Source organism: Rhineura floridana, chromosome 2 (genome assembly GCF_030035675.1).
Source record: "Rhineura floridana isolate rRhiFlo1 chromosome 2, rRhiFlo1.hap2, whole genome shotgun sequence".
NCBI classification, from domain to species: domain Eukaryota; kingdom Metazoa; phylum Chordata; class Lepidosauria; order Squamata; family Rhineuridae; genus Rhineura; species Rhineura floridana.
Genome location: NC_084481.1, coordinates 43,457,995 through 43,473,995, shown reverse-complemented (window position 1 = coordinate 43,473,995; position 16,001 = coordinate 43,457,995). Strand labels below are relative to the sequence as shown.

Sequence of the window (16,001 nt, the reverse complement as noted above, 5' to 3'; positions counted from 1 at the left end):
CTGGTGTGTGTGTGTCTGTTGAGGGGGGGGGAGGGATTCTATGCTTCATTTGCTGTTTAATTTGGATTGCCAATGATAATGCAGAGCCAATCGCGTAAAGAAAGGTAGGATGCAGAGGCAGAAACATTAGTGCTAATCTGCTGCAGAAAGACTAGATAAATCAGAAGAGCTTGCCTCTCGTACATCACTAAGGGAGCAGCTGAGTGCAACTTGACCATGTGCTTAAACAGTCACATCATCAAGAAGAATGGAGCATGGATACAAAATCTAAAACGTACCGATAAGGCTGCTTCCTGGATTAGACTGATAAGAACACTACAGTGTAAGTTTTTAAGATTTTGTATGGGCTGTTGGGGACCTGAACATTCTTTTCTTTTTAAAAAACGAATCTTGCTGTTTTCACTTTTCCTAAAAGAGAAGAGGTTACATTTGATCTAATGTCTTCTAGACATATAATTGGCATTGCATGGCTAATGAATGGGAGTTTTTCATTTTAACATTTGTGTGTGCTTAGCCACAGGAGTTTGGGTGTTTTCTCATTAACTTAGTTTTCTCTTTGTTTTTTAATGTTCTGAATTATAAAAAAAAAAAAATACTTGAGAAGCAAGAGTAATACCTCTCCGTATAATCTTTTACTGTGCCAAAGTTATAATTGTTTTATTCTTGGTATTAATAAAACATTGATAATAAAAGGATGCTTTCTGTAAATATTTTTAGTTTCTGAGAATTTAGTAGAGATGGTAATTTCCCTGAACTTTTAAAAAATGTGAGCAGATGCTGAATTTAGCATCACTTCCACATCTTCACAAGATAGAAAGAGGGGAAGTGACACAGGAAACAAATAGGTTTTGAATGCCAGCCTGAAAACTTAAGTTTTTGATCAAAGTTGGTTTCAAGGTGATTCCTCCGCCCCAAAATAACCAGATTAAATTATCATATTTAATCACTCAGTAGTGTGCAATAAATAAGTGTATTTGGAACTCCTCAAATATACTGTCCTGCACTAAGCTGAAACACTGTCTCTAGTAGTTTCTTTTTAAAAAAAGCCTGCTACAAGTTTTCAGACCGACATGCTTCAGTAATGTATGGGCAAGCAGAAAAGGAAACAAATGGAGCTTTGCTGTACAGATTCAGAGGTAGTGATTTTTATTCATGTTTGAACCTTAAATACTGAAATCTAAACAGCGTGTGTTCTTTATGGCATTATTAGGAAATGTAGTGATTATGGTTGTGAACACAGTGTGCACCCTCAAAAAGAAATCAAGAAAATTAGTGTGACTAATTTAATAAAGCATACTTGCATAGAGAAGCTGGGTTACAATTTCACCTCAGTTAGGAATGCACTGGCTGGCTGGTTACATCATTTATCCAGGCTTCAGTTTTCTAGCCTGCAAAGTATGAAAGATGAATATCTGCAGGGCTGTTATAAGGATGAATGGTTATCAATAGCAGGCAGCTTGTCACGTCCATGCTGCTCCCATGGCAAATTGTTTTAATATATATATGTAGTGCTAAACAGTAATTGTGTGTTGTAGTCATGAGAAAAGTGTAATGCTCTGGAGATCTCAGACTAGGGACTCTGGCAGTTGCACCCAAGCTTCCTTGTACTACTGAGTTCTTATTTACAAGCAGAAGAAGCTACAGATTTGATTTTGGTTGCTCTGCAGTGCCATCCTGCACAGGCCTTCTATAAGTGCTTCTTTTGGTCTGGCATATTTTGTCTGTGTGTGTGTAATAATTTCTTTCTTCACCATCATGTGCGCCATCAGACTGAAAATATCATTCAGAATGAAATTAATTCAGTAGTATGAGAGCATTGTTCAGGTGTCTGATTACTTCTGCAAGGCACTGTATATATTGTGGTCGAGGCTTGAAATAATACACGGACACAGCAAGCTGGGTTGAACAAAGGGCCACTTTATTAAACTATAAACAAACCCCTTAAACTAACCTGCAGAGGGGAAACATAGGTGTGGAAACTGTCTATAAGCAAGCCATTGCAATACAGTTATCGGGTGACCAGCCCCTGCTGGGGCAAGGGCAAGCCATTTTGCTTACCCCTTACCCCCACCACACCTGTAGGTGAGCATGAGGGGCTTCCCACATCACCACCCCCCGGGGCCCTAAGTGGATGAGGTAAGTAGGCCCCAGAAGCATCCCATATCCTGCCCTCGGACCCTAAAGCCCTTCCTAGCAGGCCTCCGGAACTACCAATCACCTTCAAAGGTGAGTAAGGGGGCACTTACCTACTTCCCTTCCTGCACCTAGCTGCCACAAAAGGGTGACATACCTCTATTTAGTTCCCCTTTACCCCACTGCCGGGAACCACATCTCACAGACACCTCTGCAGGTCATCCAGAAAGATGTCGTTCCCTGCATCCGTCAGGTGAACTCCATCATCCCTGTAAATTTCAGCCAGTGTGTGCCATATCTTGGGGTGATGTAAAACCAATCCCCCCATGTGCCAGAAGGTCCAACTGAAGCCGCCAGTTGACCTTCTTGCGTGCTCAATCAATACCCCTCGGGTCCCCCATACAATGCCAGACCCTGTGAGGGAGTATGTCCGACCATATCAGCCGAACCAGAGGCCAGCATTGCTTCACCAACTGCATGTCCTCACATGCTTGCAAACTGAGGGTCTTGCCCTTAAGTAAACCAAGGTCATTCCCACCCAGGGGAATAACCAACATGTGCAGAACAGTCTGCACCAAACCTTGCTGGAATAACATGGGTAGGAGCCCATCCCAGCTCATTCCCTGCCAGCCCAACCATTGCACTATGGCCCACCAACTGAGGCCCAGGTGTGAACCAAAATGTGACTTCATGGCCCTACGGCGTGCCCGAAGATCATGTTATGGCGGCAGAGTAGGATGCGCATCTGCTCTGTCCCCGTCCAGCAATCTGCCAAAAACAAAATAATTACAAATAGTTAGGCCCCAGGACCTCCCGACTCATCAAAGGGGTGAATGTAACCCTTGTATGCCCTCGATTTCCAGCTTCCGATGGTCTGTACTTATGTTGGCAAAAATCCAATACTAGCCACCATAGAAGCAGCCCCAATCCTGAATGAGTGGGTCCCAATCCTCGCATGGTCCACCCCCAAGCCTTGCAGTGCTAGCTTGGTAAGGGCCCAGAATCGAAACTTTGTGAGGGGAGAGCCCCCCTTGTGAATAAACAAATAACCCAGCTCTGTGCCCCTTGCTTCAAGGAAGCATTGCAAAGCCCTCACTAGGCAGATGTCTGGCATTGGGGACGGCGATAACACTATGCTGTGCCCTTTACACTGCTGGTCCATCTTGGACCATCACAATTTAGTATTGGCACAACCCCCCTCCAAACTAACATCCGACTACCGGAAGGTGCATAGAGACAATTCCAACTTGGACCCAGCCACCACCTCCCCAATCCTGAATGCCCCCCAAAATAATGTTAGGGCCACTGCGTGAAACAGCTGAACCTCATAGTGGGAACAGCATATATCGACCCACTGTCCTAACAGTCCCACTAGCAGGTCAGGAGAAAAGGGGCGATGGGGATCAGGGGAAGCTGCTCCTTGGCCCAGCCTGCCAGTACACAACGGACCCTAAAGTCCTCTGAATGGTCCCCCAACCCCCCTGCCTTGGCTACAAAGAAAAGCCCTGCCAGCTTACCTCACAGTGTCCTGACAAAAAGGCCCCTCTTCCTGCCTTCCACCAGGAATTCCAACAGGTGATCCACAGGGATAGGCCACACCTGTGCGTAGCCCCTGCTGACCCTGAACTCCTGGAACTCCCTACCTGCTCTCTGATAGCTGGTGAGCATGCTGGGTGCAATAGATAAGCTTATGGCCCTCTCCAACTCTGCTCTCCAACTTCCCACATCTCGGGTGGCACAGCATCTGGCTGAGCCCTGGCCAGCAGCGCCAGCTGTCGAAACCTCTCCATTTGATTCCGTGACAAAGCATCAGCAACACCATTATCAATAATAGATATGTGCCATGCCAGAAATGGAACATTAAAACGCAGGCATTGGAGAACAAAGGAACGGACCAGACCCATAACGCTAGTGTTCCTAGATGTAAGGGCATCGATAACCTGGACCGTGGTCATGTTATCACACCATAAATGGACAGTAGAGTTCTGTAGCCTCTCTGTCCGCAAGTATGCCATGACCACGATAGGAAAGAATTCGAGAAGTCCCTGGTTAACCCCTCCCAAATCCAGGTCTGCAGCTAGCACGCATTACACCAGGAAGTCCCTAACACAACCCCAAAACCAAATGTCCCCGATGCATCTGATTGTACTTGTAGCTCTGCTTCCGGTAGCAGGTCCTCCCTCCAAAATGAAACCCTGTTTAACTCCTGCAGGAAAGACGACCACACACCCAGGTCAGCACGTAAAGCTGTCATAACCCTATATCTGTGGTAAGGCCAGGAAAGACTGCCATGGCATCATACACCCAGCCTGGTGCGATTGATGGAGAATTTTTTGATGGAGTGCAAGCCACTGCATATTGAGCACTTGTGCATAAAACAACAGGGATTACGGGCACAGACACCCAGGGAGCTAAACTCCCAGCAGAGCAGCCGATGTTGAACCCCTTGCCCCGTGTTCAAGTGGGAAAGGGTAGCCACTGACTGCCTGCTCAGCAAATGCCCACTATCACTCCTGTCCCCCACCATAGCCCAAGCAGCCACCATGAACTGCAGCCATAACTCGGGCTCCTTCTTATCCCATAGCAAGATTTTATCGAAAGCCGCCCGCATACAAAAGGTCATATGAAAGCCATGCGAGGCCAGAGAACTCAGAATACCCCCTGTAAATTATATCTAGATATTTAAGCAGCAGCGGACCCCTCCGCAGCTGCTTCTGCAGTACATCCCTTTCTGCAGTATAACCCCTGTGTAAATCAAGTAGGCCAATAGCCAGTTGGCCCATGTCCTGTCCACTTTCTTACGCCTGGGTCTATCATGCTCCTTGTCCTTGTCCCAGGCTGCACTTGGGTGAGCGGAGCAGGATATTGTGTGTGTGTGTGTGTGTGTGTGTGTGTGTGTTGGTGTGTATGTGTGTGTGCCTTGAGCTCAGTTTATGTCATCTTCAATTTTTATGCTGCGCTCTACGATTTGGACTTACCAGTTGTGTTAATTCTGTTCCAAAGTCATCAATTTCATTTGTTATTCATAAAATAATAAATGTTTCCCACATTATGACAGCTGTTGTTTTATTTACTACATCAGAGCAAGGATCAACAAAAGTAGTATACTGGATAGTTCCACCACCCCTTTTTCAAAAAGAGTTGGGTTAAAAGGAGCACATCACTGATGTTTACAATACAGTTTACCACTGCTGTGTTCCTGCCTGCTTGTGATCCTTTGTTTCTTTCAGTGTTGTCATAAATTTATCAGGCATATGACCCTGCACAAGTGAAGTTCAATGAGCACTGATTGAAGCCGATAAAGCAGTTATGTGGGTCAGCAGTTCAGAGGGTTAAACCAGATATTGTCAGAGTTCAAGCTGGGGTCAACAGCCAGGACAGCCTTTCCGGAGAATTGGGAGCTGGGTATCTGGAAAGAAGGACTGGCTAGATGGGTAAATTAGATAGGTAGTGTGAGCAAGAGAAGCCAGGGAACAGCAAGGGGGAATAAGCAAAGGCAGAGATATTGGGGAAAGGAGGCTAGACAACAGATTAGGACAAGCAGCATATTGCCTCTTGCTCGGGCAAGATCCCATCTCTCTCCCCCTCTCTCACACACAGAGCTTTACATGTGATGAGGGCAGAGCTTCATTCAGAAGGACAAGTCTGCCACTGCCATGTCTAGCTTAGCCCTCCGTAGAGGGCATCTGAGCACTTGCAGCGTTGAGCAGTATAGCTGATGGTACACTTTTTTTGTTTTGTTTTTGTTTCCTCTGCTGTTTTGTCATTGCTGGAGAGGAGAGGGACTGTAGCTAAGTGCAGAACAGGTGTGGGGAACCCCAGTGCCACATTTCCTTATGGGAAACGTTCCAGGGGCCACATACTAGTGGTAGGTGGCTAGGGAGGCCAAAAAGTGGGTAGGGCAATGAGGTTGATTTACTTTGCAGAGTAGGCTACATTCCAGCCATATAAACACACAGGTTTCTACACACACACACACACACACCACAAGCAAGAGGCATTATCACAGTTTGAGAACACATTCTAGCAAAGCAAAAGCACTTGATGATGGCATGGAATAGTGATGGTAAAGTGGGCGTGGCCTGTGGACTGGGAAGTGGGCGTGGCCTGTGGACTGGGATAGAGAGGCCTGGAGGGCTGCATTCAGCCTCTGGGTCTGAGGTTCCCCACGTCTGTGATAGAACATATACTTTTGTATGTCTAGGATTCTGGCTTTAGTCCTTTACACCTCCAGTTGCAAAGAATTTTGGTAGAAGACAAGGAAAGACCTCTACCTGAAAGCCTTAGCAACTCTCTGCCAGTCAATTTCTGTATTGCTTCTTTTCTTTTCTGAAGTATTCTTTTGTTCATTTGAACATATTTTCTCTTGGGCCACAGAGACATACTGCACCCCTGAGAAAACATCTGGCCTACTTAGTTTCATTATTAGGAAAGTCTTTATGTACAAATTGCATCAGGTTAGAAGTGTTTTGAATTAGAAAATGTGCAGGGTCTTGTGGCACTCTAAAGACTAACAAATTTATTATGGCATAAGATTTTGTGGACTAGAGTCCACATCATCAGATCCTTAGCTGGCACCAATGCCAAGATGTATATCAACACAACTGTGAATGGTGAGAGAGAGAGAGAGAGAGAGAGAGAGAGAGAGAGAGCGAGAGAGCGAGAGAGAGATCATGCAAACATACAGATAAACCTGCCACCTGGGCTGTAAGGATGACTTCTGAAATGAGAACAAATGCCAGCTTCCACTACATGGGCATATTTTCATGAGAAATATTTGCCATGTGAACACATCAAAGGGTCCAGCTAACATCAATGGGGCTTGCTTCCATGTAAGCGTAGGATAACAGTTTCAGGGAAGTAATAGGCACTAAGGTTTAAATTCCTGAGCCAGTGTGTAGGAGTTTAAAAAGCACATTTATTGGCACTGTGATCTTCTGGAAAGTTTTTGGAAGAGGAAACAACTCTATAGTCTTAGTAATGTATTTTGTGCTATGTGTTTGAGCTGGAATGGGCATCGGATTCAGATGAATCGAGCTGAAGTGAGGTGCCTCGGGGATTGGGGTTAGGTGAAGCAGGATGTGTATGAGGTGGGCATGAGTTGTAGTGGGAACCCCTGAAGTGCTTTGTGATGCCTTGGTGATTCAGAATGCTGCAGTTGAGCATCTACTTAAAGCAAAACTAAATGTCTCTAAGGTTGCCATATAAGGGATAATGCCAGGTCAGGGTGATGCAGGAAGGGAGAGCAAACACCAGAGGGAGAAGGGGTGGAAGAAGAGCTCAGTTGTGATGAACAGGTCAGGCTTGTAATCAGAGGGAATGATTTTACCCAGAAAGCAAATCCTTTTAGATCTCTCCCTCCCAACAAATCAAATTTGAATGTGCCCAGCAGAAAAGCCACTGGACCAACTCATCTGCAATTTGGCAGGCATTATCCACTTTGGAGAAGCTATTGTGACTGCAAATTTAATCCACGTATGTCAAAAGGAAGGGGTTATAGCCATTTTTTATTTCCCAATGGTGAATGTGGAGGGGGGAATGAAGGAACTTGGACAGATTTCAAGCTGAATCTGGCAGCTCACAAAGCACCTCAAGCCATTGTGTGCTGTTTTCTGAAGAGCCAAATCAGGGTATAAAAATAATCTTATGGTCAGTGTTCACCCTTACTCTGAGCCGCCTAGAACGCATTCAGTATCATAAAACCAATCCTATCCATGTTAATTGGGCAGTAAGCTCATGTTCAGTAGGACATATTCTCAGATTAGTATGTAAAATATTGTATTCTTGACTGTGTAGAAAAAAACACTCTGAGCACCCTAGTTGTTGGAAGAAGTGTTCAAGTAGCTGATAAAGCAGGTATATAGAAATACACAGAAGTGGCCATTTATTTTACTTGGTTGTGAATGATGCCAAAGTTAAGGAAGTCTGAAAATGCAGGTAGCCTAAAAATCACTTGACAAAAGTACAGCCTGTGCTGTGTTAGGATTGTGGCAGAAACAATTGGATAACATTGTGATTAGTAATGCAACTGTTCATTCTAGCAGCAAAATCTTGTGGAGAAATGTTGCTTCAGTTTTCCATTTCACCTGTCATGAAGTGATTCCCATAGCCCAAGCACTGAGCAATGTGTGGATTCTTCTTTTAATGTTTTTGCAGCAGAAAAATGTGTTCATGGAATGGTCAAAGATTCACCTTGGCATGGGGTATAAGCAGGATTGGCTTATCTCCTTCTTCAGGTCAGTGTGTTCCTCTAAGTGAGGGGTTCCCAAACTGTAGTCCATGGACCACCAGTAGTCTGCGAGCTTTATTCAGGTGGCCCATGGCATGTATGTAAAAATGGAGAAAGGCAGCCAGAAGCAGTAGCAAATTACCAAGCCAGCTGCCTGCTGCTTCTTGCTGCCTTCCTCCTTTCTTTGTTACTGTTCTTACCAGATTGTCTCCTCATCCTAATCAACTGGGTGGTGGCAAGGCAGGCAGGTGACTGTGTGAGAGATGAATCATGGAGCACAAGCGGGCGCAAGACAGGCCAGTGTCAGGCAAGCAAGGCAGCAATGGTCATGCATAAACGCCTGGGGGAGGATGCACTGGGGGAGGGGTTAGGGGGCATCTGGGGTTGCCATTTCTGGTGTTAGGTGATGGGGTGAGTGCACAGGGGCAGCAGCCCCAATACATTTTTTAAAAAACATAGCACTGAAATCAGAGGATCCATGTGAACATTTTATTTAGACATTAAGTCTCAGTTCAGAAATTCAGCTGGCCGACCCTTTTGTGTAGTTGAAGAGCAAGCATGCTGCCCTTTCCCTCAAATTTTCCTTCTTTCCATTTGATGCAGCACTGACTATGATTCACCCAAAGGATTTTAAAGTGGCTTACAATAAAAGCTAACAACAACATGAAGTAAAATCAATAGGTAATTAATAACTACAATTTCATCACAATATAAGATAACCAGCAAAAATCAAATTCATAACACCAGAGTCCAATTTTAGTAGCAAAAAGCCCTTTTGGACCAGAAAAGTTGTAACCAGTTTCCTGAAAAGCCAGAGTATTGTGTGAGGTGGGCTGTCCACATGGAGGGCTATATGGGCAAGATCCCCATTCACATGAATCCTTTCTTCCTTGAGAAGGAATCATAGAATCATAGAATCTTAGAGTTGGAAGGGGCCTTGTAGGCCATCAAGTCCAACCCCCTGATCACAGCAGGAAATCCACAGCTAGAGCATCTCCCGCAGATAGCTGTCCAGCCTCTGCTTGAAGACATCCAGCGAAGGGGATCCCACCACCTCCCTAGGCAGTCGGTTCCATTGCCGAACTGCCCTTACTGTCAAGAAGTTCCTTCTAATGTCCACTCTGAATCTACGCTCCTGCAACTTAAAACCATTAGACCTAGTCCTACCCTCTGGGGCAGCAGAGAACAAATCTGTACCCTCCTCTATGTGACAGCCCTTCAGGTACTTAAAGAGTGCAACCATGTCACCCCTCAGCCTTCTCTTCACCAGACTAAACATGCCAAGTTCCTTCAACCTTTCCTCATAAGACTTGTTCTCCATACCGGTTATCATCCTTGTCACCCTCTTCTGAACCCGCTCTAACTTGTCTATATCTTTCTTAAAATGAGGTGCCCAGAACTGAACACAGTATTCCAGATGAGGCCTGACTAATGCAGAATATAGTGGGACTATTACTTCCCTCGACCTGGAAACAATAGCTCTGTTTATGCATCCCAAAACCACATTTGCCTTTTTTGCCGCAGCATCACACTGCTGGGTCATGTTCAACTTGCGATCCACTACAATTCCAAGGTCCTTCTCACACACACTACTGCTAAGCCGGGTATTTCCCATCCTGTACCTGTGCATTTTGTTTTTGTGGCCTAAATGCAGAATCCTGCATTTGTCTTTATTGAATGTCATTTTATTAATTTCAGCCCAATTTTCTAGTCTATCCAGGTCCCTTTGGATTTTATTCCTGTCTTCCATTGTGTTAGCTATCCCTCCCAGTTTCGTATCATCCGCAAACTTCATAAGGCTTCCCTCCACCCCATCATCTAAGTCATTGCTAAAAATGTTGAAGAGTATCGGCCCCAGGACAGAACCCTGTGGCACTCCACTCGAAACCTCCTTCCAGTCCGAAGCAGAGCCACAGACGACCACTCTTTGAGTACGGTTTTCCAACCAGTTGTGAATCCACCTGACAGTATTTCCATGTAGTCCGCATTTGACGAGTTTGCTAATCAAAAGGTCGTGGGGGACTTTGTCAAACGCTTTGCTGAAATCTAGATAGATGACATCTACAGCATTTCCACCATCTACTAGGCTAGTGACCCGATCAAAAAAAGAGATGAGATTAGTTTGACAGGGTTTTTTCTTGACAAACCCATGCTGGCTCCTACTAATCACAGCATTGTTATCTAGATAGTTGCCAATGGACTCTTTTATTATCCGTTCTAATATCTTTCCCGGTATTGAAGTCAGACTGACCGGCCTGTAATTCCCCGGATCTTCTTTTTTACCCTTTTTAAAAAGCGGGATGACGTTTGCCCATCTCCAATCCTCCGGCACCTCTCCCGTTCTCCAGGATTTCTCAAAGATGATGGCAAGAGGTTCCGAGAGTACATCTGCAAGTTCCTTCAATACTCTGGGATGCAGTTCATCAGGCCCTGGAGATTTGAACTCATTTAGGTTAACTAGGTATTTCCTATCTCCTTATCAATCTCGAACTGCAATCCCGACCCCTTCCTGAGATTGCTACCGATGCAAGGTTGCACACTGTTCCCTTTTTGGGAGAAAACAGAGGCAAAATAGGCGTTCAGCAGTTCTGCCTTTTCCTTGTTATCTGTCAACATTTTTCCATCCTCATTGAGCAGCAGTCCCACCGTTTCCTTGGTCTTTCTCTTGCTTCAAACATATCTGAAAAACCCCTTTTTGTTGTTCCTCGCTTCCCTCGCCAGCCTCAGCTCATTCTGGGTTTTAGCTTTCCTTATGCTATTCCTGCAAGCCCGAGCCGCTCGTCGGTACTCCTCCTTGGTGATGCGTCCTTCCTTCCATTCTTTATACATGCTCTTTTTTACTTTTACCTCCTCCACCAGTCTTCCGTGTAGCCACATTGGCTTTTTCCGATGTCTTCCGTTTTTCTTCTTCTTTGGAATTGTTTGCGATTGTGCTTTTTGTAATACGTTCTTCATGAACTCCCACGCTTCTTGGGCTCCTTTTTTCTTTAGTCTATCTAGCTACGGGATCCTACCCATAATTTCCCTGCGCTTGCTAAAATCGGTTTTCCTGAAATCCAAGGTCCATGTTTGACTATGTTCTTCTTTGGCTTTCCCCAGAATCACGAATTCCAGCATTATGTGGTCACTTTCCCCCAAAGTACCGACCGCTTTAATTCCCGTGACCAATTCGTCCGTGTTAGTTAAGATCAGGTCCAGGATTGCCGATCCCCTTGTTCCTTCTACTTTTTGAAAGAGGAAATTATCAGCAAGACCCATCAGGAATTTGTTGGAGGCTTTGTGCTTCGCAGAGTTTGTCTCCCAGCAGATATCCGGGTAGTTGAAGTCCCCCATCACTACTACTTCTTGCCTCCTTGAGATTTCAGAGATTTGTTTGAGAAAGGCCTCGTCTACCACATCTTCTTGGCCAGGGGGTCTGTAGTAGACACCTACTGCTATGTCGGTTTTATTTGTTTCTCCATTTATTTTTACCCAAATGGTCTCTACCGGACCCCTTTGTTCGCTCTGTTGGATTTCCATAGAGGTGTATTTGTCTTTGACATATAACGCTGCTCCCCCTCCTTTTCTGTTGCTTCTATTCTTTCTGTAGAGTTTATATCCTTGAATGGCTATATTCCAATCATGGGAGTCATCCCACCAAGTCTCTGTTATCCCTATGAAGTCATATTTGCCTTTTTTATCATTAATTTTTATTCAAAGTTTCAAAAAACAAGACAGAACAAAACAAAACAAAACAAAAATTAATAGCTAATACAATAAAATAAAATGTTGACTTCCGATTTGTCGCAGATCAGTTATAGGTCTATAATATATAACAAACCTGTCTCTTAATATATTACAAAATCACTTTCCTCCAGTAGTTGTCTTAATTAATCATCAAATCTCATTAACATCACTTTATTCTTTCCACAAAAAGTCAAAGACAGGCTTCCACTCCTTGAGAAATATATCCATCGATTTTTCTCCAAATAAACATATCAATTAATCCATCTCATCAAGTCTGCTAGGTCCAATAGTTTCAATAGCCATTCTCAGTGTTAATTCCATCTTCCATCTCCATCCTTGCACCCATAATAATCTTGCTGTCATAGTCATAGTCATATAGTAAAAGTCTGATAGGAATTTCTTTCATCACAAATATTTCCTTGCCATCAATTCCGAATGTACCACTGAAATGTTGTTGTAAAGCTGCATCTCTGCTCCTCCTTTCCACAGAATGCACCAGCACATCTCCCGAGAGTTTTTCCATTGTCACACATCTGGAATTAATTCTGTAAACTTTCTCCATTTCAAGTTCCATCAAATCCTTCCAATCCAGGAATTTTTTTGAACCATTGATATCTTTATCTCTAATCTCTTCACCAATTCCTTCAAGGACAGCGCTGAATTCCAAACAGTAATATTTGTCTCCAGGATCCATCACAACCATAAAATCCAAATCTTTTTCCAAGTCCATATTTGATATATCTATTCCAATCTCCAGGGCTTGAACCTTTCCTTTAATTTTTATTTCATCTTCTTTTATTTGTCCAGCCATATCTTTGGTCTCATCCACCTCCCCTCTCACAGAATCCTGAATTTCCTTCAGCTCCTGTCTCATTTTGCCAAATTCACTTTTCATCTCTTGTCTGCTCTGTCTCAGCTCCTGTCTCACCAGCTTAATCTCATTCATTATTTTCTGAAACATATCTAGATAGAGAACCCCTTCCTGTACATCCAGGGTCTCAGCCACCTTCTTGATTGTCATTCTTAACTATTCCCAAGCAAAGAACAGTTTATTTCTTTTTCCAGTCACAAAGGAGTTAATCCTCCAAGCCTGCTGACATCACCCTCTAGACAGCACAAACCGCCTTATCTCTTATGTGTCCAAAAGTGCAAAACAAATTTAGTTCACAGCATCCAAATAATTAGTGGCATAAAAAATAAGCAGATTCGTCAAAAAAAAAAGTAGACCAGAAAAAATAGTCCCAGACACATAACACTCAAATGTCATAAAATCAGATTTCCTCTTTAGATTAGATGCCCTTTATCCGTTTATATCTTTAAAATGCTCAATTCCATGCCAGCTTTTTGCAATAAAAAACAAAGATAGGCTATTTCGATTTTCTTCCTCCTTAATTCCGTGTATATGAGAGAAAGTTATAACTCACCCAGGGATTCTTTGTTGCTGATCCTTTAACAAATCTCTTTTACTGTAACGATAACAAAATGATAAGAGTAGATTGAAGGATGCTTGCCTGTTAAAATACGTTTTTCTTTAAAGAAAAAAAAATCTTGCTTAATCAGTTTGAGCTTGCTTGAAATTCCCTGGCTCCGTCCGACGTTGCTGGCTGGTCCTTTGTTCCTAATGAATTCAAGTCCCCCAACAAACACAGCGAAGCTTGTGGATGATCTCTTCGTTTCTCCCTTGCCTAGGAGAAAGTTTTTACCAGTCAAAAAAAACCCTTTTGGCTGGTTTTAAAACTGAAAAAGCTTCCTCTGAGACGGGAGCTCGCCTCAGAGGCAGGCACAAGCGAAGCAATCCTTCTCAGAAGTCGAAGTCATATTTGCCTTGATGCACTAAGACTTCAAGCTCCCCTTGTTTGTTTCCCAAGCTCCGCGCGTTGGTATATAGACAGCAGAAGTCTCTTTTGTCCTGATTGGATTCCTCTGTTAATATACCGTGAGCTTTGCCATGCATCCCTTTCTCTCTCCCAGTGTCCCCTGTACCCTTCAAATCGTTGCGTTTACAACCCGCTGTCTTTGGATCGGTATTTAAGCTATCATCTCCATCCCCCAGAAGCTTTAGTTTAAAGCCCTCTTGATGAGTTTTGCCATACTTCTGCCCAAGAGATTCTTCCCAGTCCTCGTGAGGTGCAGCCCATCTCCTGCCAGCAGTCCCCCCTCCAAGAAGCTTAGACCATGGTCCCAGAATCCAAACCTCTCCCGTCGACACCATCTGCGTAACCAGTCGTTGACCTGCGGTATCTTCCTTTCCCTTTGTAGTCCTCTATCCTTCACGGGAAGAATTGACGAGAAGACAACCTTCGCCCCCAAATGCTTGACCTTCCTACCCAGAGCCTCATAGTCCGAGGTGATCTGTTGCAAGGTGTTTCTGGCCGTGTCATTCGTGCCCACGTGGATGAGGAGAAAGGGGTACCTATCTTGTTTCCCAATGAGCCTCGGCAGGTTGTCAGCGACGTCCCGGATGTGTGCCCCAGGGAGACAACAGACTTCCCAATTCATTTTGTCTGGCTGGCATACCGGTGCCTCTACCCCCCTTAGCAACAAGTCTCCAACCACCAGCACCCTCTTCTTTTTGCCGCGAGCGGTGGTTGCATGAGCTTCCTTCTTCTGGGGTGTGGAGTCTTCCTTTGCAGTCAGTGTCTCTTGATGCAGGTGAGTTTGTTGAAGCTCTTCAGGGGTGCTGTCTGCCGAGAGACGCTGAAAGCGATTTGTTAGTTGCAGCAGTTCTGAATCCCTCCTGTTTTTCCTTGCCCTTACAGTGACAGCCCTCCACGGGGATTTGTTGCTGTTGCAGTCCTCTTCTTCCTTGTCATGTTCTTCCTGTACTTTGTGTCGCTCCCTTAATTCCTCTTGTGTTCTATCGAGGAAGAAACTTACGTAATGGACCTTCACCAGTACAGGAGGGTTTGCCTTAGAATCACATATTGTTGTAGATGTGGAGTGGCCAGCTCCTCTGCCAAGTTAATGGATCAGTTAGCTAGATAAGCATCTGAGCCAAGGCTATTTGAGCCAGGATTTACTGGTGTCCTGCTCAAATGATTTTTGGTTCAACATTCAAAGCCTCCTTACCTTTCTTGTTCCCAAGACCTTGTGTTCCCAGTGAACATTGCCCCAAGATACAATTATATTTATTCATTTCCCAATTATTCTGTGCCCATCTGTGCAGAGAATTTTTTAAAATGAAGTTTTAATAATAATTACAGAACAGTATCTAGAGTATCTCACAGGATTAATAATGAGCTGGAGGAGTTCATGGCTGAAATGCACCCAAGGGTCATTAATTCCAGTTAGTCATTAATCCTTTCTAAAGCCCTAAAAGAGGTCATTGCCACCGTGAAAAGATGGACATAAGAGTAGGGTAATAATAGGTTTTTAGTGGCTTTTTAAAAAAAAGATATTGTGATAATGCTCCCAGGCATGTTTAAATGATCCTTACCATAATGTCTGTTGAAGCATAAATTGATATGTGCAGTCTGCTTATAGTAAGGCTGTGCACAGGGGGATTCTATACGTACAAGTATGGATAATTTAGGATCAGGATTCAAGGGTTTGGGATATTGGGGGAACATCCTGTCTCCATAGCTACTATTGCTATGGCTGTTATTTTTAGATGAGTATTTATTATCATATGTCAAAATGACTGCCATGTAAAACAATATGGTGATAACTCTTAACCAAACCAGAACACACAATCTCATTTTGAGGAGGATGCTTTCCTTGCATTTATTTTTACAGATAAAGTTTATTATGCACACACTGAAATAGATCCATTCATTCACTGCAGGCCTTTCACAACTTTGGGAGGACAGGAATCATTAATTTTATTTTGGAAATGCATAGATTTATAGCATCTAAAATTAATATTAAGTCAATGAGCTCTTTGGGAGAGATGGGGCTATTTTCTATCAGTTGA

General features: G+C 43.9%; 1 protein-coding gene across 8 annotated transcripts in view; it reads left to right on the top strand.

Moving 5' to 3' along the window:
- Nucleotides 1-16,001, top strand: part of RAPGEF4 (Rap guanine nucleotide exchange factor 4) — a 245,757-nt gene that overhangs the window by 88,073 nt on the left and 141,683 nt on the right. Inside the window, exon 1 of one of the 8 annotated variants that reach the window (XM_061608475.1) lies at nt 174-322. The exons of the other annotated variants lie outside the window; for them this stretch is intronic. The gene's annotated coding sequence lies outside the window, so the exon portion shown is untranslated. Of the gene's footprint in view, nt 1-173; nt 323-16,001 lie in introns of those variants that run through there. 8 annotated transcript variants of the gene reach the window in all.